This window comes from Pipistrellus hanaki, assembly GCF_964339955.1.
Source record: "Pipistrellus hanaki genome assembly, chromosome: 6".
Taxonomy (NCBI): Eukaryota; Metazoa; Chordata; class Mammalia; order Chiroptera; family Vespertilionidae; genus Pipistrellus; species Pipistrellus hanaki.
Genome location: NC_140508.1, coordinates 68,304,169 through 68,325,565, shown reverse-complemented (window position 1 = coordinate 68,325,565; position 21,397 = coordinate 68,304,169).

Genomic DNA, 21,397 nt, shown 5'->3' with positions numbered 1-21,397 from the left:
GCATGTGCCCTTGCTGGAATCCAACCATGACCTCCTGGTTCATAAGTCAACATTCAACCGCTGAGCCATGCAGCCAGGCATAGCGATTTCTTTACATTAGTAATCCTGGGTAGATCACATTGACACCATGTGGGTTGCTTTTTTAGAGCATATCAAATGGAGAGTTTTTTTCTGTGAATTAAAAATTCAACTTAAATGGGGCCTATAATCTGTATATATAAAAATCCAGCGACCTGAATGCTGTAATGACCAGAATGACTGGTTGCTATGATGCCCACTGTGGCCAGCGAAACAGTCAGATCAGGGTATGGGGCTGGCCAGCCAACCTCCCACACCCCCTCCCCATGGCTGGTCCCACTTCCAGTTGGTCTCCCCAACCCAATAGGGAATGGGGCCCACCAGCCAATTGCCCTCGGCCCCTCTCTCCTCCCCGCCTCTCACCATCTCCTCCTCCCAACAGGCACAGCCCCCATCCACCAGACCCCACCCATGCATGAATTCATTCACTAGGCCTCTAGTATTTAATAAAATTGTTATTCAATATGAAATAAGATCATCAAACTTAAGGCAGTTTTAGCCTTCCCCCAATGTCCTGATCCCTGTAAGAATTTGAGATGAATATTAGTCTTTCTGGTTCTTCTTCCTCTTCGGTGGAATCTTGGGGACAGATTCTGAGCAGTACCTATGGGGGTATTTATGTAATAGATGGTCCTGTGCAGCGAGTCATACACCACATAACAAAACCCTTGGCCATACACACCAGCCTTCTAATGGTGCAAATACCTGCCCTACGAGGTCAGTCAGGCCACAGACTTCCCATCAGAGGATGAAATGTGTGTCAATCAGCATTGCCCCAGTGGAAGAGCTGGACACAAGAGGAAGGAATGGGGGAAGAAATTAGGAAGAATTACTTTATATTCTTGGTGCTGTTACAAATAGAATTATGGAGGAAGCTGAAAAGCAAACTATTAATTGTGCTGACCTTCCCTGCTCCCCAGTGCATTCCTCGCCTTCCACTTCTCATGTTTTATTAATTTATAACACTGAGCGCCTATTTGTCGGGCTTCTTATATGAAGATATGAAGCTTTTGAAGGAAGCACCTGGGTCAGTGCTATTGAGAGAAATGGCATACACAAACAAGTCTAGTTGATGTGTTTTTCTCAGTGTACTTACTAGTAACACCCTCTTTTATGATCATACTTATCCATTTGATAATAAATGATACAGTCACCCTAGCTCTAGCCCTGACTCCTTCCTGCTCTTTCTGCCCCATTGGCCACTCCAAAGTGTTGATGTGACAGCCAACATGAGGTCAACCTGGATGTGATTTCTGTCACTTCAGCAATCACCAGGGTTTGTTTGGCGGACCTGGTTGTTAGGAAGCCATTCTCCTTTCTCTTAAATATGCCCCCCTCTCACCCCATGCTTTCATAAGTTGCGATCTCAATTAGAAAAGAGGACCACTGTTGATTGTTGGAGATCGTGTGTCACTGGGCACCCTTATTTGGGTTTCCCGAGTTTCTTGAAGTCACCTTCATGCCAGGGCAAATGCTGTGATGTGTTACTTGGGACAATGTGCAGAGCTTGGGTGAAAATGCCCAGCAAACTGTCTATGAAATGCTATGAAATACTGTGATGGTAAAGTAGACATGTTAGTGGGTGAAAGCACATGATCTAGACACCAAAACTGACCAGGACAAAAGAAAATTGTCAACACTTTCAAGATCAAGCACAGGCTGCTCCGAAATAGCCCAGAGGTCACCTTTCATAATGTGTTGCAATCCAGACACCTGTTAACTCAGCCATTAAGGCTTTGAACTCAAACTCATGCACAACTAGATCGGCGCATTTCCAGGCTGGTTGTGTGAGAGCAACATAGAATTGTTTTGAGATCTAGCAATGGACTCTCGACTTGTTAGAAGGAAGTTGCTTTTCTGCTCACAACAGATTTCTAGGGAGGCATGCTTATCTCCTTACATGATTTGTTTCAAATAATTTAGGAAATTCAACCACTACAATAAGATCTTAATGGGTGATTCAATTCAAAATGTGAGGATAAAATTATTGCAAATAAAGAGGCATATGCAATTATACTCACGTTCAGAAACTGCTTTGTGATTTTGATGAAGACTCAGAAACAAAATATTACTCTAAATGTTTAAATTTCCTTTTTTTCTGTTCTCTTTTCCTTCTCATTTTCTCTGACCTGTTCCCCCCTCTTCCTGGCTGGTACTCACATCTTTGCCATACACATTTAACATTTGAACAAGATCACGAATTTATGACTCCAGGAGACAAATATATACACGTATACTATAAATGGCATTTCACTTTTTCTTTATACCCTGTAATCTTATACTTATGAAGAATAAACCTTAAAAATAAGGATCTGTCAAGTAGGTAGTGGAACATATAATAAAATGCATTAAAATGTATATTAAAATAATAAGATTTGGAGACTTTAAATACCAAAGAGTTACTTATAAAGTATCAGTGAAATGATTCTGGATTAATTGGCATAATGCTGAATACAAAAGCATCTATATTTAGTAAAGCAATAAGGAAGACCTGCAAAGGCCTAGAGGGAACCATTTTGAGTTGGTCCTGGTCATAGACCCGTGAAAGTCAAAGGTCTTCAGTGTGGCTGTCAGCACTTAATTCTGCTAGATTTTCAGGAGAAATCCAGAGGTTATTATTTCATTATTATAAAGTTTTGACCTAGGATTAATGGATGTTTAAGCTTTTCCTCTTTTCCCAGGGATACAGTATATCTAAAACTGGGAACACAGAGTTGAACATGAAACTTAATTATAGCTGAATGTTCAATGAAATAAAATGCTGCACATTCCTCTAAATAGTTATGTCTAGGATCGCAAACTTGGAATAGTCAAGCCAGTACATTGGCTGTCTCTTCATGTTGGCTACTCAAAAGCTCAGAGCCTAATTTGTAGTAATCACTTGAAAATACATAAGATATCATGGTCACGTTTTGTACTGACATCACTCTTGGTCCATTTGATTCCTTGCTATATTTTCCTTCTGCCTAAGACTCAACGTATTTTATGTTTTCTTACTGTGGCATATTAATCTCTATAAATCATGCGTAGAGATATAATCATGTCCAAGGATCTCTGGAATTATGTATATTTTATAAATGCTGCCTCATAGCACTGATCTTAGTGACCTCAAGTTTAATTCCCTCAGAGTGGACACAAAAAACCAAGGGTCATCTAATAGTGGAACATGGACTCGTGGTTCATGTGTGGTTCATGTTTCTCTACATTTTACGAGTGTCTGTCTTTCTGCCCCATGCCTAAATGTTTTACCAGCACAATTAATAATATTTGGGGAAATAGCTCCAGTTGCCTTTAATTGCAGAATGACTTGAATAAGAGTGACAAGTAAGTAGCATTCTTTCTTGTTTCACTCAGCATATATGTAGTTTTAACTCTTTCTGGCCACTAGGGGACCACTTAGTCTTTTGCACTTTGCATTGACTTGCTAGTCTCATTCTGCAGTGGATCAAAGACAAGAGGCTGCTGTTACAGTAGAGTCCTGGGCTATCTTGTCTGTGCCCACATGTCAGTAATTTACTACATGATACTGTTCTCTGGTTGCTTCAACTATGTTGGTTTGGTCTTTTCCAACTTCTGGCCTTGTTAGATGTGTCTGAAATCTTTGGCACATCCTTTCAAATGCCCGGGGTAGAGCTGCATGAATCCACATTTTTGTATGTTGTTATTATTTATTTATTTATTTATTTATTTATTTATTTATTTATTTTTAAAGTGTTTTGTTCTACTTTATTTTTTATTTTTAATATATTTTATTGATTTTTTACAGAGAGAAAGAGAGAGGGATAGAAGCTAGAAACATTGATGAGAGAGAAACATCGACCAGCTGCCTCCTGCACACCCCCCACCGGGGTTGTACCCGCAACCAATGTACATGCCCTTGACCGGAATCGAACCTTGAACCTTCCAGACCAATGCTCTATCCACTGAGCCAAACAGGTTTTGGCTATTATTATTATTATTATTGTTATTTGAATAACAGCCCTACCTGGGAATTCCCCCTGTCTTTGTTTGACTTATTCTCCCAAGGTCGAAGGTCACATAGATGGTTCAAAGGGGAAATCTACATTGTTGTCGGAAGTCCGTATGCTTCCCATGTTCCACAGTCGCTGGGGAGAATTCACAAGTAATCACCGGGTTCTTGTCCTGATGCCCATGGATACCAGCTTCCAAGCAGAACCTCTCCCACAGGAACTCTCTCAGGGACAGACTTTCCGTTTGCTGTGGACTCTGCACATGCCTACCCATTGTGTCTGTTCTCGAGCTCCCATGCATCCTTCAGCATCACACAGGGGTCCTCAAACTTTTTAAAGTGGGGGCCAGATCACGGTCCCTCAGAGAGTTGGAGGGCCGGACTATATGAACTACTAATTCCTACTGTAACACCTCAGCTGTGCTCACTGCCCAAAAAACCTGGCGGGCTGGATCAGACTCCTCTGCGGGCCGCATGTGGCCCGCAGGCCGTAGTTTGAAGACCCCTGAGTCCTACTGAATAGGAGGTGCCGGGAGTCATCCTGGGGAGTACCTCTCCCGCATTCGCCCAGCTGCCAAGGCTGCCTGGGCTTCAGCACCCTCAAAAGTCTCACTGTCTGGCATTATTTGATGTGAATAATGGATATTTCCTTTTATTGGTTTTATTTATTTTTATTTTTTCTCTTTTATTGTTTTAAATTTTATTATTTTTATTATATATATTAACTTATATAACATGCCATAAATGACAGATAGATGATTGATAGATAATAGATGATAAACAGATAGATAGTAGATAGATGATAGATGATAAATAGATAGTAGATAGATGATAGATAATAAATAGATAGGAGATAGATGATAGATATTGACAGCTTCAAGGCCACCTCTTGCAGCCACATGGCTTTGTGGAAATTTTGGAGCATGCACACCCTCTACCCACCAGTATTACCACTGTCCTCATACTTATCACACCATATTGTGGATTTTTTATTTCAGAGAGAAAGGGAGAGGGAGATAGAAACATCAATGATGAGAGAGAATCACTAACCCCCTGCCTCCTGCACACTCCCTGACAGGGATTCAGCCCACAACCTGGGCATGTTCGCTGACCAGGAATCAAACCATGACCTCCTGAGCCATGCTGGCTGGGCTATTGTGATTTTTTTTTTTTTTTCATTGTCCTGTGAGTCCCATTCCTCAGTATAATTATTGGCACATAGTGATAAAAAATAAATTAAAAAGTGCCATCCAAATACCGCTTGAGCACTAATTTTATATCCAGTAGGAAAACCAATGCTATTTCCAGAATTGTCCAAAGGCTTCTAGCTACAATTCTTCTTGAAACCTGTTGTCATAATTTCTGTGCCCAGCATGGGGCAGCTGCTCCTTCACCTCTGCCCTGAGATGGACCTGAAGAGACTGCACAGAGAGGCTAATGTCACCCCAGAGCAGCACCCGCAGAGCTGAACACTGGGCCTCCCTGGGCTGCAAGCCCTTGTGTGGTGTTGCCATGTTCCCTTATCATTAGCTCTCTCTGCTCTGGCCTCCTGTCCAGGGTCTATTCATTTCTGAGGCAGGACAATTGAATTATTTCTTTTGTTTCCTTTTCTCCTGCTATTTTAGGTGCTGAGGTATCACCTGCAACCCTAAGGGACTTAGACAATTGCTTTCAGAAATCAAAGTGTTTGCTAACACTTAAGATTAAATAAAAATTTTAATCTCACAATGGAAGGAAGGAAAGAAGGGAGGAAGAAAAAGGAAGAAGGAGGGAAGCAGGAAGGAGAAAGAATGAGAGGAAAATGTATGGACACTATTCCAGGCCCATGCCTATTTTGTAAGTATGAAAAGAAATTATTTTCATCTCAAACCATCAGCCTCTCACTAAACCATATAATTTATCTGTGGCATAGACTCACTCTCTCTCTCTCTCTCTCTCTCTCTCTCTCTCTCTCTCTCTCCCCCGCCTCCCTCCCCCAGCTCCCACTTTAAGGACAGAAATTAACATTAAAGATGAGTGGCAGTACCTGTCTCCCCATGCCAGGTCTCTATCCCAGTAAGACACAATGCAGCTACAATATAAGGAATTCATGGGTTAGCATTTTCCCACATTTGTTGAAATCTTTTGGTAGAGAATGAGTTCTACAGAAATCTGTCAGTATAATTGGTAAGTAGTAGATAATGTATAAGTGTTCGTTACATAAATAAATAAGTAATTAAGTAAATAAAAAATTTGTAAACATGAGAAAATGATTGAGCAGGTGCTGTAGCATCCGGGATAAAGGGATGAAGAGACAGATGGTGCCATCAATTTAGGAAAATCCAAGGAGGGTCTTTCTGCAAAGCACTGATGACAAGGACCTGAGGAAGCTGTAGAGGAACCAGAAGGGACAGTGCAGAAATTTCAGGCCAGCAGAAGTGGAGCAGTTGCCACCTCTAGACCTGAAGGATGAGGGGAGGGAGCGGGCATGGACAGTGGAGGGCCTTGAGGCCATGTGTTCAGATCAGCCTCTGCAGGCAGAAGGCAGGGAAGAGAAGGCTGGAGAATGGATCTGGAGGAATAAGCACAGGATATTAAGTAAAAATGAACATTGAACTCTGGACAAGGAGTAGTTGCCAGTAGAGCAGGCTGAGCTTCAAGCTGTGAAAAAAAGAGTCAAAATAAGTATTAATCGTCAGGAATGGGAATCGTCGTCAAATGGTGGCGTGGAGCTGCTACATGAACATGTTAATCATACCCTCTCCCTCAAAACAAAAGTGACCTCAGGTTTATCAAAGGCCAATTTTCAAGCAGGTCAACAGAAGGGATCTACAACCTTTCCCTAGATGGCAACCTGGAGGTGGCAGAGAACAATGAAAGGAACTTAAAACATGGTTCTGAGTTGGTGTGCTACTGGCCAATCATTTTAAAACCAAAAATAAATTGTTCTTAAAACCTAATTTCTGAAACCAATGCCAAAATAAGAATTTTGAACTAAAAATAAACAAATAAACAACAAGAACTTCTGTAGAACGAGTCTCCAAAATGGAATGGCCTCCCCCTGGCAAAGTGACTGTTGTGAGTTAATAGCAGACAGGCAGTGGCCTTAATCTCTCGGCTCCTGCCTTTCCCCTTTTGCTCATGTTAGTCTAGTGATAAATGATGTAGAATTTCTCAGAGAGAGAGAAAATTATGCCCAATATAAAAAGTGGTTGAAAAAGCTGATTACAGAGTCATTAGCCCCTGTGGGCTCATTTTATTGCTATAAAGTCATCATTCAAGTAGACATATATTTAGCTTCTGTGGCCTTCATTTGTGGTAAGCAAAATAACCTCAGACACACTCACACACACAAACCGAGGGAGCCCAAGTTCAAAGTTCCTATTTTTAGTGATGTGACAGCCAGTTTACTAAATTAGGAAAGCCCAGAGCAGAAGCAGTTGTCAACATGTGTGCTGTGTGCTGTGTGCTGTGTGCCGTGTGTGGCTCCGAGCATAAGTGGGGGCAGGTTTACTCGTAGGTAACAGTCATGTGTACTGTGAGGGACACTTAAAATGCAACGTGTGGCCAGATGAAGGTACCCAAGGTGATGAGGAACATACACATCTTGACATATAAGAAATAGTTAAAGGAACTGGACATGCTTAGCCTAGGTAACAGGTATCTATGTAAAGCAAAAAGTCATTTCATTTTAGGGCTGACTATGGAAATCAGATGGATTTATTCTCTAGCTAGCCCACACATGTATGGACAGATTCTCTCAAAATGAAATATTTACTCATTCATTTTCAATATCTATGATCAAATGTAATTTTCCTGTTATTGCACTGTCTCTAAAAGTCAAAGAAGAATTTATTAGCAACACAATGATTTTTAAAACCAGGGGAGCTTCCTGTGGCAGGTGGGTTTGTAATCAGACCCTGGGTGCCTGACTGTGAGGAGTGGTATAGGAGAGTGCCTGTGTTCCTGGCTCAATGTGCACAGGGATGACCTGGGAATCTTGTGAAGCTGCAGGTTCTAAGGTAGAACCGAGGCTGGAGCATTTGGAAGAAGAGCCCAGGTGACTGCGATGCCGCTGGTCTGTGGACCACACTTTGATCAGCAAAGCATCCAGATCACTTCCCCTCCAAGAGTGCCTGCGTTCAGTGGGAATCAACGGGTCTCTTGTGTCATCTCAGACAGCATGTCTCCCAGGGAAAGAAACAAAATGGGAAGGGTTTTCTTGTTGTGGATCTGGCTCAGAAACGGTGAGCATCGCAGCAGGACTGGCGGCTGGCTCTGCGTTCCACTTGTTGCTGCCTCCCGACGAAGCATTGACTGTTTTGCCCATCCCATTGCTGCAGAGCAGGTGGAAAGGGTCACCCGTATGCAGCGACCTTTGGGCCTTTGAAATTTTAGTTCCGAACGCTCTCCTCGGCCTTCCCTCACACTACAACATCCTGTTGACGCCCTCCACGCACTGTCATCCTCCCACATGATTGTGTTCAGATTAGACACTTAGTGCGTTTTTCCAGGTTCATCCGTGGAGTAATTCAGCCATGATCTTGGCATTCTCCTTTTTCCTCCTCCCCGCTGCGAGGACCCAAGCCCCTCAGTAACCATTCTTGCCCTTCAGCTCAGAATCCGTCTTCCTGATATGGTCTCTGCCACCATGTTCTTCCCATCTTGCGTGGGGAGCAGACATAACCAGGCTGCTGGAGAGCCAGTCACTAGAATATTTTCAAGTTTCTAGAAATTACTAGAAAGGCAGAGGTCATCCAATATAACTTCCAAACATGCTCTGTTTTTCTTCTGTAGGTCAAAGGGCGAATACCGATGAAACTGGTAGTGAAGATTCATCTGGCAGGGACAGTTACAACCTTTGGAAAACATGAGATGCTTCCTGAGAAGGTAAACTCAGAGTTTACAAGTATAGAACACTTCCTGTTTCCAGGTAGAAGCTCCAAACAACCTCCTCTGTCAGAAATCCATACGGATATTTCTATGTGGTTACGAAAGTGTGACTAAATTGAAAAAAGGGTACCCGGAAAACATACAATCATTGAGAGAAAATGGAGTAATTAGAATAAGAATATGCTAATTCTTGACACAATCAATCTGAGCAATGTCCCTCAATTTTTGCAACATATCCTATATAATAAAAAGCTAATATGCATATTGTCCCCTTGACAGGGAGTTCAACCAGTAGTTCAACCGGGAGTTTGAAAGGGGGAGGGGTGGGGGGGCAGCCAACTGCCCATGGCCCCTTCCCCCAGCTGGCCCAGCTCGATTGGGGCAGGCCAGCCAGACCCCACCTGTGCACAAATTCATGCACCAGACCTGTAATATTCAAATATAGTAGCATAGAAGGTGGCCATTTCATCTTGAGGATATGTCCACCACCTATGAACTCTGACAAGTTTTTTGTCTGAAATTTTCCACTGTGATATACAGGGCAGGCAAAAGTAGGTTTGCAGTTGTTAGTATGAATAATGCAATATTTAATAAATAATAATACTAGAATAAACTAGGTTTCACATATTCACCGTAAACCCACTTTTCTCCACCCTTGTATTCTACTTACTTGCTTTGTATTAGACTTGCTTCATCACCAAATTTTAAGTTCTCCGAAGCAGGGACTATTTCCCCTCCTTTGCTTTCTCCTCGGTGCTGGAGTTGATTAGGGGCTTGACGGGCGCTTGCTGCTGTATTTTTGAAGACAGGGCAAATGTTCTACCAGCACAAGATATGAAGCCTAAACCTGCCTTCTGTTTTATGAGAAGAGAGTGTTGTAAGTGGCCCGAAGGAGGCGGGAAATCGTAAACATGCCAAGTCCTTTTGGACGGTTGTTTGGAATTCTAAAAAGAAATGGAGACAGAAATCCTTTGGGACAGATGTGTGCAGTGCCTGCTCCCCCATCACAGGGAGTTAGAGGAAGGGGGTCCAAGCAGGCCCTGGTGGCTGGCTGCACGTTAGAACAAAGAGGCGGGAGGACTCGGCTGGTTAAGAAGAAAGACAGGCGTGTGTTGTGTGCACCACGTGTGTTCAGTGAGGGATCAGTAGCCATGGGCCTTCCTGTTCTCTTTTCAGAAACCACATTGCGTCACTCTCCTTCCCTACCTTCCTCTCCTCCGCTCCTCAACCTCGTGAATAAGCCTGTGCCTTGAGGAGCTTGCCACCTCTGTAACCAGGTGAGCCAATTCCTTAGAAAGCTCCCCCCCCACACACACACACACCCACTCTCCTGCTCTCGCTCTATTTCTATTTTACAAACACACACACACACACACACACACACACACACACACACACACACTTCTCTTTCTCTGGAAGACCCTGACCAACACAAGCTCCCTTCTCTGTGAGTTGGAAGTCGGTCCTTCCTCACATGATCACAACATTAAAAGAAACTCCATCAAGTGGAAAGGGCGCCAACGTAGAAGCTGCCTGTCCTCAGTTTCCAAAGACACAAGCCGCTGGGTGAGCTGGGAGTGCTCCCAGTGTCCCCTCCCCCGAAGCGTTCCAGGCAAGGCCCCACGGGACATGAGTTAAACTTGCACTTCATCTGCCTATCAGGACATCAAGGCCGTTCTGTTGAACTTGGTGGGAAAGGGAGGATTGAGAGGAAGGCAGCTCCGATGATAAGGGTGTCCAGGAAAAGAGGGGCCTGGAGCTCTTCAGATGAAGATGAGAAACTAACAAAGTGAGGAACAGCCATCCAATGTGAGGAGACTCTCCATGCAGCGTGATGCATGGGGAAGCAGGGGACTCAGCGGGGGACTCTCACCCATGGGGTCGGCTCTCAGCATTTCTAACATGATTCCCGTCCAGCACGGACAGCAAGGGTGCTACGTGTTCATGCTCTCTGGCTGCAAGGGCGGTCATTTTTCCAGTTGGCGTACTGTCCTGAAACCACTGTTTCCCCTCAGGGAAGATCATTATTGACTGTAAAAAATCAACAACAAAGGAAAGATTGCACTTCACACAATCCTACTTTTCTTTGTATAGAAAGGTTTTTCTCTACCTAAATGGAGGTCTCCCTCATAATTTGACAGTGGATGTTGGAGCATTTGTCAAACAAGTGGGTTTTATATCTTTACTGTTTCAAAAACCATGAAATCCTCTATGTTCTGACTCTTGAACTTTGAACTTGCTTGTAGTCCAACACATCTGTGATCATCTCTGAACAGGAACAAGAAAAAGGAAGTGAGACCATTGGAAATTCCAGTGTATTCTCCCAGTGCCCTTAAAAATGCTTCTTAATACCTCTGTCTCCTCTCCCATCTTTTTTTTTTTTTTTTTTTTTAGTTTGTTTTCCAAACAGTGATAAGCCCAAGGTTACATATTATCTACAGTTTTCAAATCAATACCACCTTCTATCAGCCTAGCTGCGCAGTGCAGGGCTTTGCGGCCAGCTACCATGACAATAGACGCACAGCCTGGAACCAGTTTTAGTTAATTAGAGTCAATCAATCCAAACTCGGCAAACTTCCTCATGTGAAACAATAGTCTAATGAACCCAAGTTGGCAAGATGATTGGGAAACACAAATTATTGCACCCTGATAAATTAAATGCGACCATTACCAAAACTCCTTTCTAAATGAACACCCAGGGAAGGCGTATATGAGTATTTAATATAATTAAGAATAAGAGGAAAATAAATACAAAGGAGCTATCAAGGGCCCTCCTGTTTGTTAGAAGAAGACACCCTCGCACCAGAACCAGGGCGGTGTGAGGGCCAAGAGGGAAGAGACTCTGCCCAAGCTCCCTTGTTCTTGTGTGTGCAGCGTCCAGAGAGCGGGTTTATGTGACAGAAGGGCCAAAGCCTCTCCCCGGAACTCTGGCAAATCCGATGTGCTGTGTCTCGTTCTTGTAGCATGTGCTCAGTGCTCAAAGCCTGCTGTAGACTAAGGAAATAGCTATTTCCACTTGGAGTTGATAGAGTAAGACAAAGATTGATCCTCCCCTAAGCCAGACCTTGCTGTTGCTTTACACCAAGGTAATCTGAGAATCCTATCAGCACTGTTACTTTGGGTTAAAAACCATGTTGATGGGATATAGTTAAATGGTGACACATGTCAACAACTATTATAGACAGCATATTTGTGTCTTCCCACATTCATATGTTGAGAACTAACTCCCAATGGGATGGTGTTTGGAGGCAGAGCCTTTGGAGAGAGTTGGGTCCGGGGGGACAAGTCCTCATTCCTGGGATTCGTGCCCAAATAAAAGAGGCCCTAGAGAGCTGTCTCTTCTGTTCCACCATGTGAGGTCACAGGGAAAAGAGACATTTATGAACCAGACATCCATTCTGCCGGCACCTGATCTTGATCTTCCCAGCAGAACTCTGAGATAGAAATGTTGTTGTTTTAGCCACACCAACTATGGTAGCTTTCCTATAGCAACCCAAATAGACTCTGGCAACTACTGAGTTACGTTGGTACTTCTCTCAAATAATCAGACAGATCAAGGCGAATGTCAGAGATATTTACAGTACGGTTCATAAAGATATCATATGTTACATTGGATTTCAGTGCTTTATATTGAACTCCCTTCTATTTTTCTCATAATCTAAATCTCAGTTAACTTAGTCTGTATATACTCTCACAATCATATGCATTTTATTGGCATTTACCAGGTGCATACACAGGGCTTGTCTTAAAGCAGTTTAAAGGTTGGCCCATGTTCATGGTACTGTTGTTATCCATCTATGTCTCATTAGGTTTGTTTCATTTTTCTTAGTCTTAAAAGATGGCTCACTCTTGTTTTTAATAAGATAGTTCACTCTTCTTCATGCCATAAATCAATAGTCAAAATAATATGAAGCTTCTAGAAGAAAGGAAATCAAGAGTTATGTTACTCACAGCCCTCTAATTTTAACACAGTATATCGCTATAGAAGATACTTAATCAGTAGATGTTGGATGACAGAAGCAAAGATGAATGAGTAGAATGCAGATGGATGGGGGAATAAACGCATGAACAAATGAAAGTCAATGTAAATACAATGCATAGAGTTTCTATTTCTTTGCTTTTGGGAAACTTATTTTTTCTTATTATTAGAAACTTATTTGGGAAATTGACAATATTATAGGTAATAGAAATATATGACAAAATTCTATGCATTTTCATATTCACTGAACATATTCATACTCATTTAACTACTAAGAAAAATATAACTAACATAAAAAATAATATTAAAATTTCAAAGACATGCTACTAATTTAATCCCCCCTTCCACGTCTCAGATTTAAGTACTACTATTGGCAATTGAGTGAATTCTAACCAAGGGTTTACTTTGCAGATATAGTTTATATCTATAACTTAAACCTCCCAGAACCAGTTGCTCCTTCGCTAACCACATAAGGAACACACAGCATTTCCACGGGCCATGCCCCGCCCATGGTGATGAGAAACTCACTTGTGCGTCTGACATTTCTGTGTAAAACAGCAGCTGCTTCACTCATGTGGAAGCAGCCTCTCTCCCCCGGGGGACTCTGAGCCCCCGGGGAGGCGGCGGGCTCCCTGCTGGCGATGTCGCGTGCTCAGAGATGCTTCCATCCTCTCGGCTGACAGCTAAAATGAACTCATTTTGTGAGAAACGTGCTTCCCAGTGGAAGACAGTCAGAGCTGCTTCCCTCTGGGAGGCAGAGCAGGAGGGTAGCCATCGCCCTGTGCCCATCCTGGGGAGTCCAACACCCACAGCCACCCAGGGTGCGCACAGGGCAGAAACCAAAGGCTAATCCTTTCACCGCTGCTAAACCATCAGAGGAAAAAGTTTGAGGTCAAAAGATGAGCAGATGATTTCAAACAGAAACATATCTGTGAATGTACTGGGTCCTCCACTTCCGTTCTCCTGGATCATCATCACCATCCGCATTGTCGTTATTATTGTTCTATCTGCCCTACCTTCTTACCCTTAAAAGTTCCTGAGACTCAAATAACATTTTTTTTCCCCCTTATCCTCTGGCCTCCTTTCTTTTCTCATAGGTTCCTTAAACCATCTATTTAATGAACATCCTCATTCCTTGTGTCCTTAAGATTCAACCCCAGGGAAGAAGTGGGATGAGGTTCCTTATGCACATTACATTCCTAATTGTTTCTGGAACTCTCTAACTCTGCCTCTTAAGTGATGGGTAGCCAATCTAGATTTATTAAGTGGTAGACACCATTTGTTAACGTCTTCCTAAAAGTTTGATTTTCCTTAAACTTTTTTGAAATTATTTTTTAATTGAGCATTTATTAGATACCTAATATGTGCCAGGACCTCAGCTATATATATATACTGTGGCTAGAAAAAATAATATTTATTGAGGGACCTATACTCTAGTAGGAGAAAGCGATATGTAAGTGCTTTTATATACACACTTCATAAGAGGTCTAAGATAGTTATGTACATTGTGCTGTGGAAATGTAAATGAGAAATAACTTTATCTGTGAAAATTGGGGGGTATCACAAAGTGGGGGCTGCATGGGGCTGCTCCTGGGGGTAAATGGAAGGTTAGCAGACAGGCAGTGACTTCCTCCAGTCTTTCAGGGGGAAGAAAAACAGCCTGTGTGAGGGCCAGGGGATGGTCCACACATTTAATCATTGTCCTGGGTAATTCCGTCTTCTTAATAAACAGATCCACCTCTTTTATGAAACACCTCTATATATCCACAGAGAGCAAGACTCTCCTGAACTGTAACATCACTTCCTTTAGTCCTCAAACTAGTCAACCTGAGGGGAATCTGCAGCGGGTCTCTCTCTGGACAACTATCTACATGTGCAACTCCGCAGCAGTCCAAAAACCTGGGAGGCCTCCTGCAGAGATGTGCTTTCAGGACTCATCGGCGACTGTCCTACAGCTCATTCATAACCCCAAAGCATTGGAGGCTCCATCTTCACGCTTACCAGATGTCTTACAGGCGCCTAAGTCAACCCTTCAAATGACTCCCCGAGAGTTTCCAAGACCAAGGATGTCTTCAAGGACATTTGCCGGAGGGGATCAGCTCGCAGCTGATTAGCAACGCTGTAGACAATGTCTCTTCTCAGGAAGGACCTGTGCTCCTCACATTGTCCCACTGCCTTCCTGGGGACAACAATGCTTAAGAGGAGAGAATAAGTAACTTTCTTCTAAAGATCATGACCATTCTGAGAACTGAAGGATTGCTTTCTCTCCTTCTCTCTCTTTTTCTCCCTCTCCCTCTCTTTCTTCCTTTTTCTTGATGGCTGCATAGATGGATGAAAGACAGATCTATAAATAAATGGATACAGTGGATACCCATGTGATACCAATAGAGAAAGAAAGATAGCCACCATCCTTCAGAAAGCTGGTGTTTTTCATCCCTGAATAAAATGCAGAACACTGTGATTTGGAAAGCAAAGGAATGGTTCAGCCAGTGTGGCTCAGTTGACCCAGGAACCAAGAGGTCACCAACACATGCCCAGGTTGGGCTAAATCCCCAGGGGATGGGGGTGGGGGGGGGGGCAGCATGCAGGAAGCAATAGATCCATGATTCTCATCATTGAAGTTTCTATCTCTCTCCCTTCTCTCTTCCTGTCTGAAATATATATATATATATATATATATATATATATATATATATATATATATATATATATATATATATATTAGAGAAAGAATTTTTAAGTAGATGTGTTTCCTTACAAAATTAAAATGTCACATACTGCCAGAGCTGACTTTATTCCAACGTCCCCAAAGAGAGAGCTTCCCTTTTAAAACCGTCTAAGTTTCATATTTAAGACGGCTGGAGATGAGCTTCTTTCAAAAATGCTGCTGAGAAAAAAAGAAACAAGCAGGCCCTTCTGAGACCTCTGGTTCCCTGCGGAGAGCAGAAGCTCAGGCTCAGCAGGAGGGAGCCCTGGGCTCCAGTGCAGGCCCCATGGCCAGCACGGTGGTGGCCCTCAGTGACAGTCCAATCGATGTCCCCTGACCCCAGCCTCCGCACCTCTCATCGCGGCGGGTTTACTCAGGAGCACCGCCTGGCCAGCCGTTTCTTTCTCCGTCGGCTGGGATCAGTTCTTGAATTCTGTTGTGTTTTATTTTTTTCAGCCAACTATGGTTCTCGTGGTGTAGTAAGTGACATTAGGCTTTTGTAAATTCTTGCAGAATATAACAGATCATTGGTTTTATAACACAGTCGCTGCTTTTGCATTCTGATGAGATTATTAGTAGCAGCCTAGACTACAGCATCCCTGCCTACTGTTAGTTAAGAAAAAAAAAAAAAAAGAAGAAAAGTTTACTAAATGGTCTCTTGTCAACTGTATCTGAAAATCATTATCGTTCCTCTGTTTCCTCTCCACGAAGGGGCTCTTCGGCAAGCTGGTGGGTTATGTCAACATGAGGTTACGGAATTGTCACCCGGGCCCGGTGTGTTTCCGTGGCGCTCTTCCAGGCATCGCGATCCCACGGCACATCTCCGGGCTCAGGGGTTTGTCCCTCAGGTGTGGACCAGCCCTGCTGCCAGCAGACGTGCTCGGAGCCAGTCAGCTGGCTGGTAGCTTTCCCTGGGAACAAATCCTAAGGGGGGAACGCAGTGGCTGCTTTGATTTGGCATCTCTCCACAACACAGAATAGCCCTTTAGGGTGTTAGGTGGCCTCCTGTACATACATTTAAAATGAATCCTATGCCCCAGCCAGCATGGCTCAGTGGTTGAGCGTTGACCTACGAACCAGGAGGTCAGGGTTTGATTCCTAGTCAGGGCATGTGCCAGGGTTGTGGGCTGGATCCTAGGTGGGGGGCGTGCAGGAGGCAGCTGATCAGGGATTCTCTGGCAGCCGATCAGGGATTCTCTCTCATCATTGAAGTTTTTCTCTCTCCCCCTTCCTCTCTGAAATCAACATAAATATATATTTTAAAAATAAGATAAAATAGCCAAAACCAGTTTGGCTCAGCGGTAGAGCGTCAGTCTGTGGACTGAAAGGTCCCAGGTTCGATTCCGGTCAAGGGTATGTACATTGGTTGCGGGCACATCCCCGGTAGGGGTGTGCAAGAGCAGCTGGTCGATGTTTCTCTCTCATCGATGTTTCTAGCTCTCTATCTCTCTCCCTTCCTCTCTGTAAAAAATCAATAAAATATATTTTTAAAAATAAATAAATAAATAAGATAAAATAAAATGCATCCTACTAATAAAACTAAGAGCATTCCCCTCTTGGCCCAGTCTCTAAGGCAAAGTAGCTACCCGTGCTATGCGAGGAGCCATGCGCTCCCCCCACTGCAGCATGGTGCCAGGCGGAAGGGGAGGTGCCACCCGCTCCCGGGAGGGCCTGGCACAGCCAGGGAGCAAAGCATGCTCCTCGCCATCACCATGGGCAGCCTTTTTATGAAGGGTGGCATTTGGAAGGTGCCTATTGCGCGTGCACCCTGCCTTTCTGTCCATCCCACGTCGCCCAGCACGTCTGGGTCTGCATTACAACCCTGACGTCCTGCCCCTCACATTGACGCCAGGCCGGCTGAAGAGCTGGCCTGGCCTGGTAATGGCGCTCCGGACGTCACACGTTCGGCACAGTCGGAATCGGGGTCTGTGCCTGTGTGGGCGCCTATTAAAATGAGGGATCTGCTTCGCTCCAGTGGGCCAGGCCTGGGAGACACGCAATACAGTGTTTTAAAAAACTGCTTGCCTCTAGTTCGCATTCCCCCTGAAAATGGGAGTAATGAGAATGATGATTTTTTTTTAAAAAAAACTTTATATTCTGGTTTGAAATCCCCCCCCCCCCAATGTGATAGTTTCAAAACTGAATCAATTTCTCCCTCTCTCTCTCCTTTTGTTTTTTATTGCCCTTTTCCTCCGTTTCTGGGAATATCCTTGTTTTTTTGTTTTTTTAATATCCTTGTTTTAATGACAGTACTTTAAAATGGAATCATGTTTAAAAATAATATTATTCTCTTTGAGATTCTAACCATATTCCTCAGGTTCTTTTTGTTTGGCATATTCATAGCTAGTGACATTCTTCTTCAGGTTTATTTGCAGTTGATGTTTAAGAATACAATGGAAGTTCTTCTTTAAAATGTTTACTCTTGCCCTGGCCTGGTGGGTCAGTTGGTTGGAGCATCATCCCGTACACCAAAAGGTTGTGGGTTCAATTCCCGGTGGGGGAGCAAATGGGTAGCAACCAGTTGATCTCTCTCTCTCTCTCTCTCTCTCTCTCTCTCTCTCTCTCTCTCTTCCTCCCTCCCTCCCTCCCTCCCTCCCTCCCTCCCTCCCTCCCCCAAATCAATAATAACATATCCTTGGGTGAGGATAAAAAAAAAAATTGTTTCCTCTCGAGTGACTATATACGGTTTTATTAAACCAGTTCATGTAGGTGGAAGACTGAAATAATCAAAGAAAAGGCAACTCCCCGGGATCAGGGTTTCCGGACAAGTGCCAGCCCCCTACCTCCCGCCCCGCAACAGAAACTGTGCTCAGTACTAGGAATGAGGAGACCACGCTGGCTGTCATCTAAAGGGTAGGGGGAGGGGAGGAAAAACACAGCACAAAATACTAAATGTGCCATCCTGTGCAATCAGAGGACACCTTTCCCTGAAATTCAGTGAGATCAGCAGCACCCTAATAGTCTTACCTCTCCTGGACAGAGCGTCCCCACACCCAAAGACCAGACTTCTTTGCAGATCAATAGAGGATAATGGGGTTCCAACTGTGAATGTAAACAGATAGGAATTCAAATTCCTCCTCCCACATTTGCTGTGTGATCTAGAGCCAAATAATTTACTTCTCTGAACTTTGAGTCTTTCTTCTGTGAGAACAGACCAACCTTCAGACCTGCCTCACAGGTTCCTTGCTTCAGTGGAGGCAATGCATGCCAGCGGTTCAGCTGGGCCCCAGCGTACAGCAAGGGCTCCTCATATGCTCCCTGCAACGTGGTTATTGCCATTCCCACCTGTGTGCCTAGAGCAGTAGGCATTTGATCAGGTCAGTGAATTCTTCCCATTGGAGAGTGTATTTATTTCCCCTAATCTGAGCTGTCTAAGCACTCTTGTGACATTCTCACCCATGTCGCCTTGCCCCCCGTCTGCTCTGACCTGGTACATGGGTTCCCTTGGCCCGTTGTGCTCGCTCCTACTCTGTAAAGTTAAATTGCAGCCTGTGAGGAGGGTGACTCTGATCAAAGCGTTCACATGGATGCTCTGAGGGGAAGTGGAGGTGGTTCATTTCTGAGTGTGGGGTGGCCTGGGCCACGGTCACCTGGCTACCTGGCTGCCGGCAGCTCTGTGCGGCTTCCCCTGGAGCTGTGGTCTCTGGTTTTCCTCTGAGAATGAGAACACGCTGCTCTTTTCCTGGGCGCCACCCGGGCATGCTTGAATGGCCTCGGCAAGCAGCCAGGGCTATGAGCCGAGGCCTCTGATCTCTGTGGATCCGCTTCCTGTGGCAGCCTGTGCTGGGCCCCGCCCTCATCTGACTTCCTGCCAGGCTCCTACCAGGCCTTCCTCTCTCTCCTAGCCTCCTCCGGCTTGCAATGTGCTGCCTGCTTGCTCGGCTCAGGGCTCCAACAATGCCTACCCTGGTGGCTCAGAGACAACATTCATTTCTCACAGCTTTGGAGGCCAGGATTTTACAATCAAGGTGGGGACAGATTTGGGGACAGATGAGAACTGCTTCCTGATTCATATGGTGTCTTCTCATTGTGTCCTCACACAGCAGAAGAAGAGGGACCACTCTGGGCCTCTTTTTGTAAAAATTTTTTAATATATATTCTTACTGATTTCAGAGAGGAAGGAAGTGGGAGAGAGAAATAGAAACATCAATGATGAGAGAGAATCATTGATCGGCTGCTTCCTGCACACCCCCCACTGGGATCAAGCCCGCAATCCAGGCATGTGGCCGGACCTGGATTCAACTCTACTCATCAAAAATCTTTAGAGACATTCATTCAACAAGTATGTTTTGAGTGCCTTTACGTGCCAAGCATGTGCTAAGCACCAGGGATGTAAATTAAAAGAGAACAAACGTGGCCTTGAGAACTCAGAGTTTATCCTAGACAATAGAGGATGGGTAGCGACCTCCAAGTGGAAATGTCAAGAAGGCACTGCCCAACCAGGTTCTGCATCCTACTGGCCATTTCACCAATGTGTCAGCACCGACCACATTGGAAACTTAAAAGCAACTGCCACCGTTTGCCAGTGACAGTGGTTCCTCTGTGCATAGCATCTTTTGGTGTGAATGTGATTTCCATGCATCCAGCTTGCTCTTTACTCTCAAGACCAGCACACCAAGTTCACCGTGCTAAATGCTTGGCACATTCTCAGAATAAGGACCGTCTAGTTGGGAGAATTTTGGGCGCACACACACACACACACACACACACACACACACACAAAAAAAAAAGTTGAAGGGATGGCAGTGCCAAAGCCATAGATCAAGAGGAGTCCTTGGACCTAGAGTCTGAGAAATGAGAGTGGACCAACGGGCACAGCCACCTGCCGAAGAGCAACAAGGAAACACCCACAGAATGCTGTGGTAAGCTCACTGAAATGGCCTCGCCACGTCCCAGGAATGTCACACTACAGACGTTTCCCTGAAGCGCACATGGGACGGTGCTGCAGAAGGAGAATGTTTGAAGGGAGGGTGGGGATGGTAGGAAAATTCCGCAACCGCATCCTTGATTTTTGTAAGAGAAGAACATCACATCATGCAAATGTTATCAAAGAAAACTGTCGAAAAAGTCGCGGAACCATTCCTTTCCAATGCATATAAGATGCTAATTGGTGATGTATGTAGTCCCAGAGATGCTTGACATGCAAAGAGGGAGTGAAGTACGACCGAGCATTTGTGCGGGCCATCTGGACGGGCACACCACGCGCCTGCCTGCGATGCGAACTGGAATTAAGCAGGAACTTCAGAAACCGAGGCCTAAATATGCATGGCTCTGGGGCTCTCATCCTTTCACGCATGGAGACCTGGGAGGAACCGTTCTGTGCTCCTAGAGCGGGGGGCTGCTGGTGATGAAATGATGCAATGGAGCCGGCTCTCCCTGCACACGGAAGATATTGCCCCCCCTGGATGCTGGCGGATGTTTCGGCTTTACCATGTACAGACTATGTTCCTTCTGTACTTTACATGTGACACGTACCGTGTTGCCCTGGCTCACTCCTGGAAGCAGAGTTTGATCTCCTGTGATAAAGAATATACACAGTATCTAGATTTCAAGGGTGAAGGTGCTTTCTACACACACTCATGCACACACAAATATATTCCATAAACACTAAGGATCTTACACAAATAGACACTTATTTCTGCCGTATAACTGCATAAGAGGTTTGTTTTGTTTTTAAATATTCACCCACAAAAGAATAAAAATTATGAGCTGCATTTGTATTCATTTCAGCTTATAAAGCAGATTTTTGAAAATTAAACTCGAGGGCAACATCTCCTTGGAATAAAAGTTT